Source organism: Lissotriton helveticus, chromosome 7, assembly GCF_964261635.1.
Source record: "Lissotriton helveticus chromosome 7, aLisHel1.1, whole genome shotgun sequence".
Lineage (NCBI taxonomy): Eukaryota > Metazoa > Chordata > Amphibia > Caudata > Salamandridae > Lissotriton > Lissotriton helveticus.
In genome coordinates this window covers 45408588-45424231 of record NC_136068.1, presented here as the reverse complement: position 1 = coordinate 45424231, position 15644 = coordinate 45408588, and the positions used below count along the sequence as shown (strand labels likewise).

General features: G+C 47.1%; 1 protein-coding gene across 4 annotated transcripts in view; it reads right to left on the bottom strand.

Moving 5' to 3' along the window:
• LOC144767988 (guanylate-binding protein 3-like) overlaps nt 1–5330 on the bottom strand; it is a 232613-nt gene extending 227283 nt beyond the window's left edge. For 3 of the 4 annotated variants that reach the window (XR_013598404.1, XR_013598405.1, XM_078651368.1), the window contains exon 1: nt 5098–5325. The gene's annotated coding sequence lies outside the window, so the exon portion shown is untranslated. Of the gene's footprint in view, nt 1–5097 lie in introns of all 4 variants that reach the window. The other variant, XM_078651367.1, reaches the window with a different exon arrangement.
• Between the last annotated feature and the right edge of the window lie 10314 nt (nt 5331–15644).

The following is a 15644-nucleotide window of genomic DNA, read 5'->3' as shown; positions in this document are numbered from 1 at the left end:
CCAATGTTAACCAATGGTGCGTAAAAGTCATAAAGTTAAAGTTTAAGGACACTTCCGCTGGACCTAGAGGAACAAAACTTAACACACAGACCCTAGAGATGTGCACCAGTGTGGGAACACCGGCGGAGCAAAGTTACCTCACCCACAGGAAGTGGGTGCACAGGGTCGAAGTGGCGTCGGGTTTTGACACGCAGGCTCTTGGTGCTTGAAGCTGAAAGGGCTGCAGGCGGGTTGAAGATGAAGTGTCCGGTGGAGTCCAAGGGTGGACTCAAGTCGAAGGGTACCTGAAAGCAGAGGGGACAGAGTCTGGGTCACTCAGCAGTGACCAGGGTGGAACCAGGACGGAACCAGGCAATGTCGGGCGCAATCAGGTGGTCGTCGAGGAGCTTCTCTCCGCTGTCACGTGGGCTCTGGGGCATCTGCGACGTCCAGGAGCAGGTCACGATCTGTCCCACGCAGGCTCTCACCGTCGGTGCAGTCGGCTTCAAGTTTGGAGCAAACAACACTTGGCAAGAGCAATCCACGCGGGATCGGAAGATTGCTTCTCACTCGGACCAGGAAGGTCAGAGTCGGGGCTCCTTTTCAGGGGAGCTGGTGTGGATCTGGAGCAACCAGATTCACGAGTCTTCTTTGTAGTTTCGTCGGCACAGGGACCACTAGCCGGCTGGCAAGTGACCGGGCCAACGCGTTGAGCCAAATGGAGCAGAAGGGCCCCACGCAGCACTCGTCGAGTGTGGAGGGCTGAACTTCGGCTCAGGAGTAGCTCAGGGTGGGGGCTTCTCAAACCCCGGTGCACAGCTTCGAGGGTCACTCGTGGGCTGCACGGTCAGCGTCTCGTGGTCAATTCAAGATGGCGTGCCCCACGCTTCCGGTCGCCTCCACGGGTCTCAGCTCTGCCGGGACTGTGGATCGGGTTGTTGGAAGGCAGGCAAGCTTGATCTCGCCGATCTCAGTCGCTCGAGTTCCGGCGGGAACTGCAACTAAGTAGACGTCGAGGGCTGGATGGGGCCTGCTGCTGCAGGGTGGTCACTCCTTGACCACAAGGGAGATTCTTCGGGCTTCCACGTTGAGATGGAGGTCCAAGGGTCCAGAGTTTCGTTTCTAATGTTTCTTCCAGGAAATATGATGTGCATTGGCACTGCTCCCACTCTTATTCCAATCTGGGGGGCGTGATTACCTGCTAGGTCCCCCCCTATGGGTGGGACCCAGGAAGGGGGTGGATACACCCCTTTCCTTTGATCCAGGCCGCCCTGGCACGAGGGCTGGAGTGCCCCAGAACCGGTTTGGCCGGATTATGCAAGGGGCAGCCTTGTGCGCCCCAGGCAGTGTCTGGTTTCTTTCAGACCTCCCTGCTACAATCCACTATCTCCTGTCTGGAGGGCGGTGACACCCTCCTGTGACAGGAAACCCTTTGTCCAGGACCCATTTGGCCGAGTTTCGGTCAGCTGCAGGGGTCCAGACATTTGTCTGTGGCAGAGGCATCCATTTTGTGGATCTAAGGTCTTTGGAAAAATTAACCGCATTACAGTAAAGGAACATGTCTTACCCCTCTAGAGGGGTGGAATGCTATCCCCGTCGCCAGAACTGGCGAGGGGATAGTATTCCAAATCGTATGACACCTTACACGACATGTTTTGATAAAGCCAAACCAGAGTTGCTATATAACCGCGAGGATTATAAGGCACTTAAGAGTATATGGTATGGCATTATCCTGAAACAGCTTAGGGAGTTGTTCCCGACAGCTGCAGACAGGCTCAGCTCATGCCAGAGCTCCATCTCACATTAAACCACGCACTCTGCCTCCAGGATTGATGAGGCCTTCCCTAGGAGTGGCTCACAGGTTTATATGTGTCCAGATATAGGGTTAGATATAGGTATACTATACCTAAGTAAGGGGTGTTTACACCACCTTACCCCAGCTGAGTGATCAGCCAGTTGTGTCAATTTAAGAACCAGCCAGGGGTGGCAAAAGATATGCTGCAGCCCCTGGTAGGCCTTGGTGGCCCCTATGCCCTGGGCACCTATAGTGCACTATACAGGGGCTGACAAGGAGTCCATTTCCAATTGTAGTATGTACCTAGGGTACATGGAATCCATTTTACAGAGAGAGCAGATGGTCTGGGGCCCTGATTAGCAGGGAACCAGGTCAACTAAGTCAAAAAACCAGCTAAACACAGGCAAAAAATCTGGGGTAACCATAGTCAGGTAGCCACCTTCCTACAGCATGTCTGTCTGTCACATGGCTAGGTGTGCATGCACACATGTGCATGCACCCCTGAATTCGGTATTTTAACACCCAATTGGATTGGGTGGTAAAATACCGAATTTGAAGGGCCTTTGGGACTCAGAAGAGTCCCACCTACATCTGGGATTTACCGAATCGGTAAAAATACCGATTAGGTATTTTACAGAATCGGTAAATTTACCGATTCTGTAAAATTATGCCCCTACATGCCAATTCTTAAATACCGGTCGGTAACGGCCGAATTCGGCCGTTACCGACCGGTATTTAGGCTCCTACATCTGGCCCCTAGTCTTCAAAGAACTAGATCAGATTACTGAATTGACTCTCACTCCGGAACCAACACTGGCATTACTAGGCTATTCTAAACTGATACCCAAAAAAGGCCCGTAGTCTGGTGGACATGGGACCGAGTATGGCCAAACGTAGAGTGGCTATCAATTGGTTCCGTGGACCGGTTCCCACGATAGCACAGTGGTCACGTGACATGATATACTGTAGCACGCAGACGGAACTATTTAGCGAACTCCTACCTCCACGGAACAGACCCCAAAACTTCTGGGAATTGTACAAAATCTATCTTGCCACTAAGACGAGCGACAAGAGGGCAGCGGATGGGATGACACAGAACACTACTGTACAGATAACGACATCCCCCGACCGCTACACTGAGAACGAAACAACCTGAATTTCAGTTTAACACTGATGTAACACTGAGGATATTTTGGGAGGAAAGAAGAGGATAATTGAGTTTATGCAATGATAACAAGATGTTCTTGCTGTCTTGGTGATCTGCTTGCATGCCTATAGACAACAAGTGTATTGACCAATGCCATATTGTTATATTGAAGCTCATGACTGTATTAAGAAAATCAATAAAATACATTAAAAAAAATATATATACAGACTAGTGATACAACATCCACTGTACATAGTGGGAGAGGTGTGGCGCCGCGGCCAGGGCGACTGACGCTGGAATCTGGGGATCACGGTTCGATCCCCGGTTCCGGCGGCAGGTTAGCCCAGCACCATGTGACTCTGGGCAATAGCTCGCTTAATCTTCCCGACGGCCCCCAGCGCCTAGAGACCCTTACGGGTGATTGTGCGCTTTACAAATGTGGACTTTACTTTACTTTATATCCCTGGCTAGCCTAAGGTTTGTAGCACAGGTTGTGTTAGAAGATTATTTTAATTCATATATTCCCTCTATGTAGTTGTGTAACCGGGGAACGATGTGTCTGCATCTTGACCAAATCTCAATTGTAGGGTCTCTTCAGGACCAAAGTTATCCATCTTTAGCACCTAACGTCAAGGAGAGAGGAACTCTAAGGGCCATATGTATCAAGCAAATTCTCATTCGCAAAAGCTGAAATTCACAGAATTTCGGCGTTTGCGAATGTGAATTTGCAAAATGGTATGTATTAAGGAAAATCTGGTGCAAAACAAGGAATCGCAAAATTTCTGATTCCTTATTTTGCGATTGCATTTAAGGAATCGCACATTTTGCGATTCCTTAAATGCAATGTATGAAGCAAAAAAAAAATATACAAATTGTCCTACGGAATCGCAAATTACCACCAACTTCAAGTTGGTGGTAATTTGCGAATTCCTTGAACAATGCACATTTTTGCATTTTTCAAAGTGCCATGTGACGCACATACATGCTATTAGGGCATGTATGTGCGCCACATGTGCACCCATGCTTATTTCAGGGGTGCAACAGGGTGTTCTTTGGACACCCCTGCACCCTTGAAATTATTCTCAATTTGTGATTCTCAAATTGCGAATCGCAAATTGAGAATAACTTCCCATTCATTTCTATGGGCCTGCTGGCCCATAGAAATGAATGAAAAAGTATTCCTTAATTGCGATTCGCAATTTGCTAATCGCAATTAAGGAAGAATTAACAAAAAATTGCGAATTTGTACATACATCCCAATTTGCGATTCTGAAATAGCGATTTCTAAAAAAATCGCTATTTCAGAATCGCAAATCAGGTTGATGATACATATGGCCCTAAGTATTCGGACAACTCGCAACATTCTTGTTGAAAATCCACTAACTGTATGCAGATGGTTTACTTAGGGCACCAGTTAGTATCTGTACAAAGCACCAACAGAGGAACACATCCCTCTGAAAACTAACATGCACAGTTACTACAGAGAGCTACTATAAATACTGCAGCCAATGTACACAGTATCCACCCACGTGGGATCTCCACGGAGTGATGAGGAGCAGTCAGGAAGGCCCAAGGCTGTACATCCGCTGCTTGCCCCACTTTTGTTTTCTTTCTGATCTTTACCGTGAGCTGTATTATATCCTGCTACTTATTGAAACGCGGTCTGTAGGGGCATAGCTGCCAAGGTTTCACATTGATATGTGTGACAGTTTTGTAATTTCATTGTAATTATTGAGTCAGCCGCAACATTCGTTTGCACCGGTTTTAAGGTCTTTTAGAGTTTTTGGTCGCTCAAATGGGCCTTGTTTCTGATATTTTTATCTTTCCGTCATCTTCTTTGCTTGATTTTTTTTCTCGCAAGAAAGTAAGGGGCAGATTTACAAGCCCCTTGCGCCACTTTTGCGTCACTTTCCCCATATTAAAAATGACGCAAAAGTGGCGCAAGGGGCTTGTAAATCTGCCCCTAAGTGTCACTCATAGTCGTTGAAATATCACTCATAATTACATTGAAATTATGAAAATGTCACACATAGCAATCTGAAACTTTGGCAGTTTACCAACAGTTAATGACATGAACATAGGGACCCGTTTCAGCGTCAGTTTGTAATTACTCCAGGGTCTGAGTTCCGACAGGACCCGCCCCTCGTAAAGCCCTGCCCTGTGGGTAGACACTCACCTGCTCGTCCGCGGAGGGGCTGTCCTGCTGTCTCAGCCTTCGGGGTCTCTCTGCTTGTCTTGTACTATCTTGGCACCTCCGTGTGTAACTTCTGCTTATCGTCGGTTCTGCGCCTCTCTGTACCTTTCTCTTTCACTCTCTCTTCTCCTCCCCCTCCTCCTTTTACCCTCTCTCTACGCGTCTGCCACTTCTCTCTTCTCGGCAACCTCTTCTTTTCCAGGAAATGACAACACACATCGAAAGTGAAAGCAGCAAGTTCAGCGGACGCCGATACCCTAGGGGCAGGGAACGTGAAGGGTGGGGCAGCCCTGCGCGACACGCTGTGTCTGCCCCCCCCCCCCCCCCCCATCCCTCCCCCGAGGCCTGGAATCTCCAGCCCTCGCCGGGTGGTTTCCCCGTGTGACTCAGCCAGCTGTAGAAGAGAAGGTCAGGACCGTAACGGTCAGCTCAGCATTTCATCCTGCAGGGTCATAGGTGGCAGAATCACACCTCCAGGCCCCCGTATGTGCCCTGCCCCCTCCAGAGCTCACTAAACTGTCACATGGACAAGGAGATCTGAATTCTAATCACGGCGCCCCCACTTCATTATGTGTGATCCTAGTCAAATGACCTCTGTGGTCATCGGTGCCCGCACCCCGAGGGTTTGAAACTGGGAAACGCCGGCAACAAAGGCTCTGCCTGTTCTGAGTACTTCTAGGGTCAAAGGTCTCAAGCGCTGTCCCCAAATGACCCCCGTTTCCCAATCTTTTGCTCTTGCAGGCCTGGTGTTGGCTTGTACCTATTTATTTAATGCATTTTTATATAGCGCTGACTTAACCCAAAGTTGTGAGAGCGCTTCACAACAGAACCAAATACATTACAAGAGGAAATGTACATACTTGCAGGTTACAGATACAAACGAGATAGATGAGAAAATAAACTAAAACAAAAGGTGGCAGTCATACAAAAATCAAAAACACATTAGGAGTAGGATCGTACAGGCAAAGATTACATATTTACAATATTGTAAGAACTTCCTTGAGGGACATGAAAAGGGATGTATTAGTTCTGGAAGTGTCTTTGGAATAGAAGGGATTTGAGATTTTTTTGAAAGTCCGGGTAGAGGTGGTGGCACGAAGGGGAGGTAGCGAAATCCAGATTCTAACCGCATTGCCTTAGAAGAAATGAGTTATCGGTCTTTTCCTTTTGAAGGTGGGGGGCTCAAGCAGTCAATTTTCCGCATTGCGTGACGGTCTAGAGCAGAGACCCCCTGTCAACATTTTGAGGCATAAGGACCCCCTCCTGACAAAAATTTCTAAAGCTGTAGGCAGAGCTACTAAAATTACGAGGCAGGTGAGGACCAAATTACACGACAGGCTTGACTAAAATGTGTGGGAAGAAAATGTAAGTGATGTTATGTGATGCCGCATATTTTGGCATAGCATTGCTTCATTATTTTGACATTTTTTTACACACAGTAACACTGAGGAAAGATTTCACCCCATCAATACCCGTTTATAACCAAAATACAGCTATTAACCTCAGAAAGATGTCTAGTCAACCTTTGAGAAGGGCCTTCCACTCCGCAGGCATACGTGCTGCCACATTAGAAGCTCACCTGGCCCTGGCCCGGAGCAGCAGGGGTCCTTAAAAACCTAGCGGTTTTGTGCAGAGTTAAGCAGTTTACCCATGCAGCTTTCCTCTCACCCCCTCCCTTCCATCCCTCTCTTCTCTCCTAACCCCGGATCCCTCACTCGCTTTGCCGGCCATTTTCTTTCACCCCTTTTTACAACTTCTGAACTCTCCCCATTCAACCTCTCACTTCACCTTTAATCACCTCTTGCCATTCTCTCTTTTCACTGCCCTCATCTCTTACAGTCTCTCGCATTTATTTCATGGCCTCTCTGGCCTGTCACCTCCCGTGCCCCTCAGCACTTCTCATTCACCTCGTCTCTCCATTCTATTTGTATCTTACACCTCTACAGTCCCCCTATTCAACTTTCACATCTCCCCTTTGTTCTAACAGAAGCCCTCCCCTTTGGCTAACACTCACTTCTTGCCTGTCTGCACTTCCCCTCGGCACTTCACATTTCTCCTCATCTAGGACCTCTTCAATCGAATTCTCTCACTCCCTTGCTGTCCTCTCTCATCCTATAATCTCTCCTCACCAAGCATACGGGTAGGACCCATATGGTCCTCTCGGCCTGTGCCACTCTGCTTATTGTTCCCTAATTCAAGAAGGCATGAGTTGTCTGTCTCGCTGTTTTGGTGCAGGCCGCGCAGTTATGGAACTTGCACCCTCCTTTGCTTCGCTCCACCAATAATCTATTATCCTTTAGGAAGATATAAAAACCTTTCTCTCGGCTCTGTAGGTTACCCCATTTGGCTGGTTCTCCTTCTCCTTCTGGGTGTTTCTCATTTGCCTACAGACAGCAGATGGCTATTAGCCCCAGGACATCTTTTTGTAACAGTGGCGCACTACAAATGTAAATAATAATAATAGCCAGAAGCAGGGGAGTCACTAGACCAGAAATTCGGAGATGACTAACACTCCCAGCCAGGGCTGGTCCTAACACTGGTCGCACACGGTGCAACAGTCTTTTTTGGTGCCCCACCCCCGTTTCCTCCTCCTCCATGAATTCCTTCACTGTCACTCACCAACAATGCACCTCTCTCTCTATAGCAACTTTCTGACAAACATTTCATTTTTTTATAGCGCTACTCATAGTTTACTCACACTCAGGGGCATATTACCAAGCAATAGCGATAATTATCGCTATTGCTTGGTTAGAGACAAAATTTTACCGCTGAGCTGCAGCAATTTTTACCGCAGATAAACCTTGGTATTACCAAGGTTTATCGCAAATGTGATAAAAAACAGCCGCAATGCATGAATATCGCTGAAAAGTCAGCGATATTCATGCATTACCGAGCTAATGCTCTTAGCCATGTTATCCACCTTCCATTGGATAACATGGCTAAGAACTGCTCAGGGCAGGTGTTAGCTTTTGGAGATATTCGCGCTTAGCGCGAATATCTCCAAAAGTTGGTAATAGGAGATAGCGATGTTAGCGACTGTTTCCAGTCGCTAACATCTTGGCACGCCCACTTTGCATGTCATTAGTGATAAATATCACTGACATGCAAAGTGGGGCCCAAGATGGTCGCTATCTCCTACTAGCGGTCGCTAACTGGTGTTAGCGACAGCTAGGTAATAGGGAGATTATTTTATCTCCGCTTTCTTGGCTTTTAAAGCCAAAAAAGCAGAGATAAACCCCCTTGATAATATACCCCTCAGTTCTGTGATCTGCATGGTACACGTTCTTTGTAGCAGGCACATTAACCCTCTGCACACTGTGTGGGTGACAAGAGTGCCCATGTGAGTGCACGGTGAGCGATGCAACAGTACAAGAGTAGGGTAAGAGGAGTGACTGCAGGGTGAGTGAGGTGGCCTATGAATTTATGAATTTGGGTGCGGATGCAAGTTCAGAATGGGACGAATGAATGTAGGATTACTGATGGGCTTGTTTGAGTGAGCTGCATATTGAGCAGTGAGGGGGACAGGTGAGTGAAGTGTTACATGAGTGCATGATGAGTAGTGTACTCGTGTGCCTGCAGGGTGAGGTATAGGGGGAACAGCGCAAGTGCATTGTGAGTGCAGAGTGATCACTGTGAGTGCAGGGTAAGTGGGTGAATGGTGTGAGTGCATGGTGATCAGTGTGAGTGCAGGGTGAGCGTGTGAATGATGGGAGTACATGGTGATCAGTGAGTGCATTGTGATTGCTCTGAGTGCAGGGTGAGCGTGAAAGTGAAGGGCGAGAATGAGGAGTGAGTTGTCTGAATGCAGGGTGCATTCCCAGACACTTGAAGTAACTCAGCATGTTATTGATGGAGGCGTAAGGTTTAAGATCTAGGTTAAACTATTGCGGTAATAATAATAATCTGGGATTTATAAATAATGTGCTGATGCTGCAACAAACTTCCAGTCCTATGGTTAGGGTTGCCAGCAGATTATTTTGATTGCCCAGTCGGTACAAAAATAAACAGTCACCTAAAGCTGTATTTTCAGCACTTATCTGTGCATACTTCGAACAGCATATAAATAGAAAACATTTTTAATTGTGTTCTAGGGCTGCCTCAATGATCCATGACTGACAAAGAGAAAAAAGACAGAAAAGTCACATAAAGAATGCATAGATACTTTTGTAATTATAAGTCAATTTAGTGTCAAGAGGAGGTATTTCCAGACTCTTTATACAAAACAGGCAGGCATTTTTCTTTTGGCAACCCTACTTTATATTCCTTTTCATTAAATGAATTGACACAGTACAACAGTAATTGTGAAATACAAATGTAAGGCTCAGGCAGAGTGGGGGCCCAGGGGGGTACTGGAACCAGGAAAAAAACTAAGCCTCTTTAACCAGTTTACAAAGCCATGTAAATATGCAAATGGTCTTTAAAGACCTGTGAAAATCTGGGGCTGCTGGAGATGACTCCAGACACTGCCCAGCCGAGCCCCCAGCAGCTTGAGTTACACTGCAGCAGCAGCCTGGCTGAGACACACGATGAGGGAGGAGGGGCTGAAGTGAAGGCGCGACCCCCTTTGCATCACTCCACGGCCCCCCTGGGGGTCGCTCCCCACAGTTTGAAGACCCTTGGTCTAGAGACTCCAGAGATTTTCAGTTTATTTGCCAGGTATCAAGGGGAGGAAGTGTGCAAGGCTTTGTGGTTGATACAGACAGTCTTGTAGATTGGCCTTGCCTCGATGGGAAGCCACTGAATGGAAGACAAAATGGGTGTGATGTGGTCACTTCTTTTGGCCCAAAAAACAAAACGAGCTGCTGAATGGAGAGCGGATTTAAGAGGGGAAAGATGGGATTTGGGGAGGCCAGCAAGAAGAGAATAGTCCAATCTAGAGAGAACGAGAGATTGGACCAAGATTTTTAAGTCTTGCTCCAGAAAGAAACATCGAATCCCTCAGAGAAGGCGCAGCTGGTAAAGTGCATTCAAAAGAATAGAACTGATGTGGGAGTGTAGATTGAGCCTTTTGTCAAGTATGACACCACAGGATTTAGCGCTGTCGACAACGATAGGTTTGTTGTTAAGTAAATTCAGCTGATCCGTCCAAGATTGAACAGGAGTAGGAGAGTGTGAGGTAGAGAGGAGGAGGAATTCAGTTTTGGAAGGATTCAGAATGAGTTGCTGAGCTAACATCCAGTTTTGAATACAGTTGAGAGTAGTTTTGAGAACTGAGATGTCGTGTGGAAGACACCTTAAGGTAGATTTCGGTGTCATCCTCATAGAGGTGATAAAGGGTCCTAGATTTACTTAGGAGATTTCCCAAAGGTTCCAAATAAAGATTGAACAAAGTGGGTGTGAGGATAGGTCCTTAAGGGACGCCTTGAACTACCGTCATTGAAGACGAAAGGCTGTTAGCTATTTAATTCACTTGAGATCTATCCGAGAGGACTGAAGCAAACCATTTTAGCACTGTGCTTTCCAAGCCCATTTTCTGTTTTAAAGTGTTTAGGAGAGTATTGTAGAACCGGCTTTTTGGAGACCCCTCCCCACTAGAAGAGTCAAAGCCCGCGGTGCAGGGGACACCTAGAATCAACAGGTTCTTCTTGGTTGAATCATACATTACCAAAGAGACCAGGACAACCAGCCGTGGAGGGAAGTAAGTTATTTATTAGTTTGAGCTAAGGACAGGGTCCCAGAATGGTACAAAGACAATTCTACGGAGACTGCTGCTTTACTCCGCAGCCTACACATATTTATAGCGCTAGCCACACCCATTTGCACAGTACAAGTTCCTTATTCAGATAAGTTCCTCCTCTGACAAGTTCTTTATCAGTCTTGTGTGGTGCAATCGTGGCCAGGGGACATCTGTCTCTGATTGCACAATGTACGCAGCCCCGGGCTTCCTTGCCCAACTGGTATGGTCATGGGGCACAGCCTCGTGCTTCCTCTATCAGTTGGTGTGGTCACAGTGCACAGCCTTGTGCTTCCTCTATCAGTTGGTGTGGTCACAGGGCACAGCCTCGTGCTTCCTCGTCCACATGGTGTGGTTACGGGGCAGTTGGTCATGACAGGCTGAGTTGCCAACAATGGACAGGATGTGGCTGAGTCTCTGGCACAACTGGGGGGGGTGAGGCACACAGGCAGCTTCTTGGAATCGGCTCGACCACAAGGAGTGGGGAGGGTTGTGCAAGTTTCAACAGGGACGTGAAAAGCAATTCTTCACCAGGTTGCCGAGAGCATGGCAACACAAAATGGAGTCATGTGGGTCATTTTAAAATACAGTTCAACAGTTCCTCATTTTGCCATGCAGAGGCAACAATCAATCGTCGTCTAGGTAATCATCATTTCCTGGACCTCTCTCTCGATCATCATCATGGCATTGTGATGGTGTAATTTCATTTGTTTGGGTGTCAAAGAGGTGGCACAGAGCCCACATAGCGTGAGCATGCATTGAACACAGAGGCAGCAAGAGAACAATGTGGCTGCAATGATGGCAATGAAAATCATTATCTTCCATCCCCACTGAGATACCATGCTCCAAAACCAGCCGGTTAGGGACCATGAACCCTCATCCTGATGGATGTCGGAAGCAATTTTATGCAGTCTCTGTATTGCTTGATAGACTGTTGGCGCATTATCAGGTATGTATATACAGCTTCTTGTTTTGATCAATGTGCAGACTCCCCCACGGCCCGCCAATATTATGTCGAGCGCCATTCTGTTCTGTAAAAGTCATGAGGCGGTCGGCTTGAAGTTCTGTCGTGATGTTACTGAGGGCACCGGCAGTTGCGTTGATGGTGGCCTCTACCACCCTTGTGAGATGTTGAAGACTGCGGCTATTGACCATAGGGCCCCAAAAGGGGAGGAACCCTTTAGCAAAGTCCCCAAACCCTTGGCCAGCTGTGTCTTCAGCGTCAATCATATCTCTCTTCTGGATGTGGTGTGTTGCATCGGCGGTGTAGGTGGGGGGAGCATCCACGCAATGTAGCAGGTGCCGGCCCAAGACTTGGGCAGCCAGGTGTAGGCCTTGCTCCCACACACAAAGTACGTATTCAATGAGGACACCAGAGCTGGTGGGAGAGTCGAACCATTGAGCTGGAGGTATCATGAATGTAGTGCCTTTTGCCAATCTTGGATCCTCCGGTGCACTGCCCTTCTGTTGGAGCAAAGGAAAGGAGGGGCTGTGGCCAAAACTTAGGCCAAGGGTCTCAAAGAACCGCGCGCTGTCAGAGGTTACCAGCACATGAGAGGTAGAAAACTGCAGCCTCAAACCAGCCCTGCTGTCAACAACAGGGATCCTTCTTTTTCGCTCCTTTGCACTAAAATTCTTGTTCTGTAGCAAACAGGGAACCAGCTCCTCCTTCTTCTCTGATGTCCAACGCTGTCTGATGAAGCAAACACAATGCTTTGGAAATGCCATTGATGACGTTCTGGCGATCGCTATCCAGGCTTGCTATTTTCTGGGTGCTGGGACTGTTGGTCCAAGACATCCGCCCCTCATCTGTAGCTGTCATTGATGGGAATTAGGACTCATCTTTATCACCGTTCTGCAGGTTATTGTGACTCGTCCTTTTACTCTGGAAGTGAGGTTCCGTGACGATTTGAACCCGTGTTTTCATCATTGTCGTAAATACATAATTTTGGTATCAGTAAACCGCAAATGATCCATTTAGTATATCCTGGTGTTTTCGCTATGCTACGAGCAAGAGCACTCCTGTTACAAACACATTTCTGTTCTACCCATGGCATCCATCTTAGAACACGGAAGCCATTTTGTATTCTTTGCCCTCACACAGTCAATGAACACGCAATAACCTCTTTCAATTAAGGACACGTAGGCTTTAGCCGGCGATTCACCTTGCTAGTGACACATGCACCTTAGGCAAGCAACGCTGTGGCAGCATGACTCAGCAAGAGCTGCCTCCCCAGCCTGAGGCCAGTCCTGCTATACTGATTCTTGTGTCCGTTGGCTTGATCATGATTAGGCGGCCGAAGCTGGTAGCCTTGCCCATTTACGACCCACAAACATCTCTTATCCTACTGTTCTATCTTCTGCACCTGGCTCTGCTCCTTTCCTTCTGGGCCTTTATTAGGGGGAGGTAACGAAATTTACGATGAGGCGGTCCGGGTCTTGAATGAGAAGTTGACATGGGATTATGATGGACTAGTGGGAACCCCTCGTTCGTAATGTTTTGACATCAGATATTGTTGACGATTCCTGTGCAACGCCAAATATTTATTGTTTAAGATACAAAGGTTTTGGAATGTTCTAACATGTAAAGAATTTGCCTGAAGCCCAATATTCAGTATATAAGGAGCAACCCTCTTTGTACAAATGGAACAGGCTCCTAGATACTGCCCATGTGTAGTTTCTGTGACTTCTGTGTCCCTGCAGTAATAAACCTTTGGTCTTTGACGCCACCATCGAGAAGCCCGTGTTTCTGTTTGTTTGTGCACCGAGGCAGGTTGAACTCCGGGGTCTTCGGGTGTTATCCCTGACACCTCTGGACGGAACCAAAAAGTCCAGAACTCCAATTGGCGCCCAACGTGGGGCGACGTCATTCGGTACCGGTCCAAAAGCCTGAAGAGTTCGAGAAGCTTCGTGTGAAGATTTCAGAGGGAGGCGCCCCACTTCATCGATCCCGGCATATCGCAAAAGTGGCCCGACGTTCTCTTCCACGAGGGTTCCCGTTCAGACGGCTACAGTGGTTCGTTGCCTTGACCGTCGCCCTGTCTTGGACCCGAGGTGCAGTCCTTAGTACGGCGAGACGTGACGGGTTTCTCCTTGGTGACGTCTTCAGTGCCTCAGTTAAGTATTAAGTGGTTGCTAGTTGGTTACTTCGTAAGGGTTGCTCCTGTTTGGATAATCCTTTTAGTTTTTGGTTTGGTTTGGTTTCGTAAGATTATCACTGGTTGTTCTGGTTAAGATAATCATTTGGTTTAGTTTGGGTATCGATACATTTGTTCGCTTTGGTAGGCCTAAGTTCTTGGTTCGAGTGCGCACCCTTTTGTTTGTGTTTTGTCTGTTCTGTGTTCCGGATTATAAAATGGTAAGTCGGAAAAATTGTATGTTATCTTGTTTTAGTTGCAACAGTGATTCCCAGTTGGAGGACTCGTGTTCGGTTCCTCCGATTGGAACTCCCCTTTATGATCTATATTGCAAATTTGGTGTGGGCCCTATCTCTTACAACGAGGTATGGATCCACTACACAGAGAAAGATGGTGTCCTTAGTTGGCCACTGCATGGTAGTTTTGAACCCCAAGTTCTTGATAATTTAGAAACGAAATTGTTCAAGAAGAAAGCCCGGCCGGCAATGTTTGATTCTTTCCGTTATTGGCGAAAAGAATCTAAACAGAGAGAAATTAAAAAGTTGAAGAAAGAACAGAAAGAGCAAGAGTTGACTTTAGAACAGTCTGCTAAGCAGCTGCAACTCAAAGAGTCTGAGAAGGCGATGGAGGTGGCCAATAGAGAGCGTAATTTAGCGATAGACAAGTGCTATCCTGCTTTGCCATCAAGTACAGCTAAGATAGTAGAGGACCCCGAAAAGGATCCCCTGTTGTCTTACTTGTTACGATCACCCCCACCGTACGCACAGGGTGCTACGGCTCCACCTATACCGAATGTTCAATTACCGGTTGCTGGACAACCTGGTGTTCCTGCTCCTCTGAATCAAGTTCCTGTACCTCCTGTGGTCAATATTAATGTTCCTTCGGCACCCTCTCTTCCAGGGTTGCCGGCTTCTTTACCTATACCTGTATCGCTCACACCTGCTAGTTCACAAGCTGTTTTGCCCGCTACTCCTACTGTCCCTGTTTTATCTGTTCCAACTGCTACTCTATTTACTGCTTCTGCTAATATTATGACTCCGCTTTCTGTTCGTCGGAGAATCACTGATTCTGTCTCTAATATTTTATCTCCCTTCTATAAAACTCTGATTAAGACTCCTACCTCTGACTCTGTGCAGAGACGTAGTCAGCTTCCCAGTACTGAAGAAAGAGGAATATTAGATTCCACTGCTCTTAGATGGGTTTCGAAAGTTGGAAGATATAATGTACAAGATGTATTAGATACATTTATGCAATGGAACGAACCGACACAACGATATGTGTTTGATGAAATGTGCTTCCTTCTACGTGAGGAAGTGGAAGAGGATGACCCTGAATCAAATCTAGAAGAATTAATTAATGTTCAGAAAGAGTTTGCTGCAGGTATGATAGTTGGTCAAAATATAAAAGAAGCGATGGAACTGATTTTAAGTTATAGGAATGACCCATCCCTTCGTTCACCGAGGGAGTTAGAGAAACGTAGTACGAAACAAAGTCGTCAATACCCAATGAGGGAGGTTCCACCAATTTGGCGTGAAGCTGTGCAAGCTAATGTAAATCTTGGTATTGCAGCCGCTCCGGCCCAATTCCAGAGAGTATGGATACATATTCCATGGAAGCGAGCTGAAGTATTAGCAGTGAAACAGGCCTTGCCAGATCCGCGTAAAAATCCTGCAGGATACTACAAAGAGTTGGCTCAGACAGTTGACGCTTGTGTATTG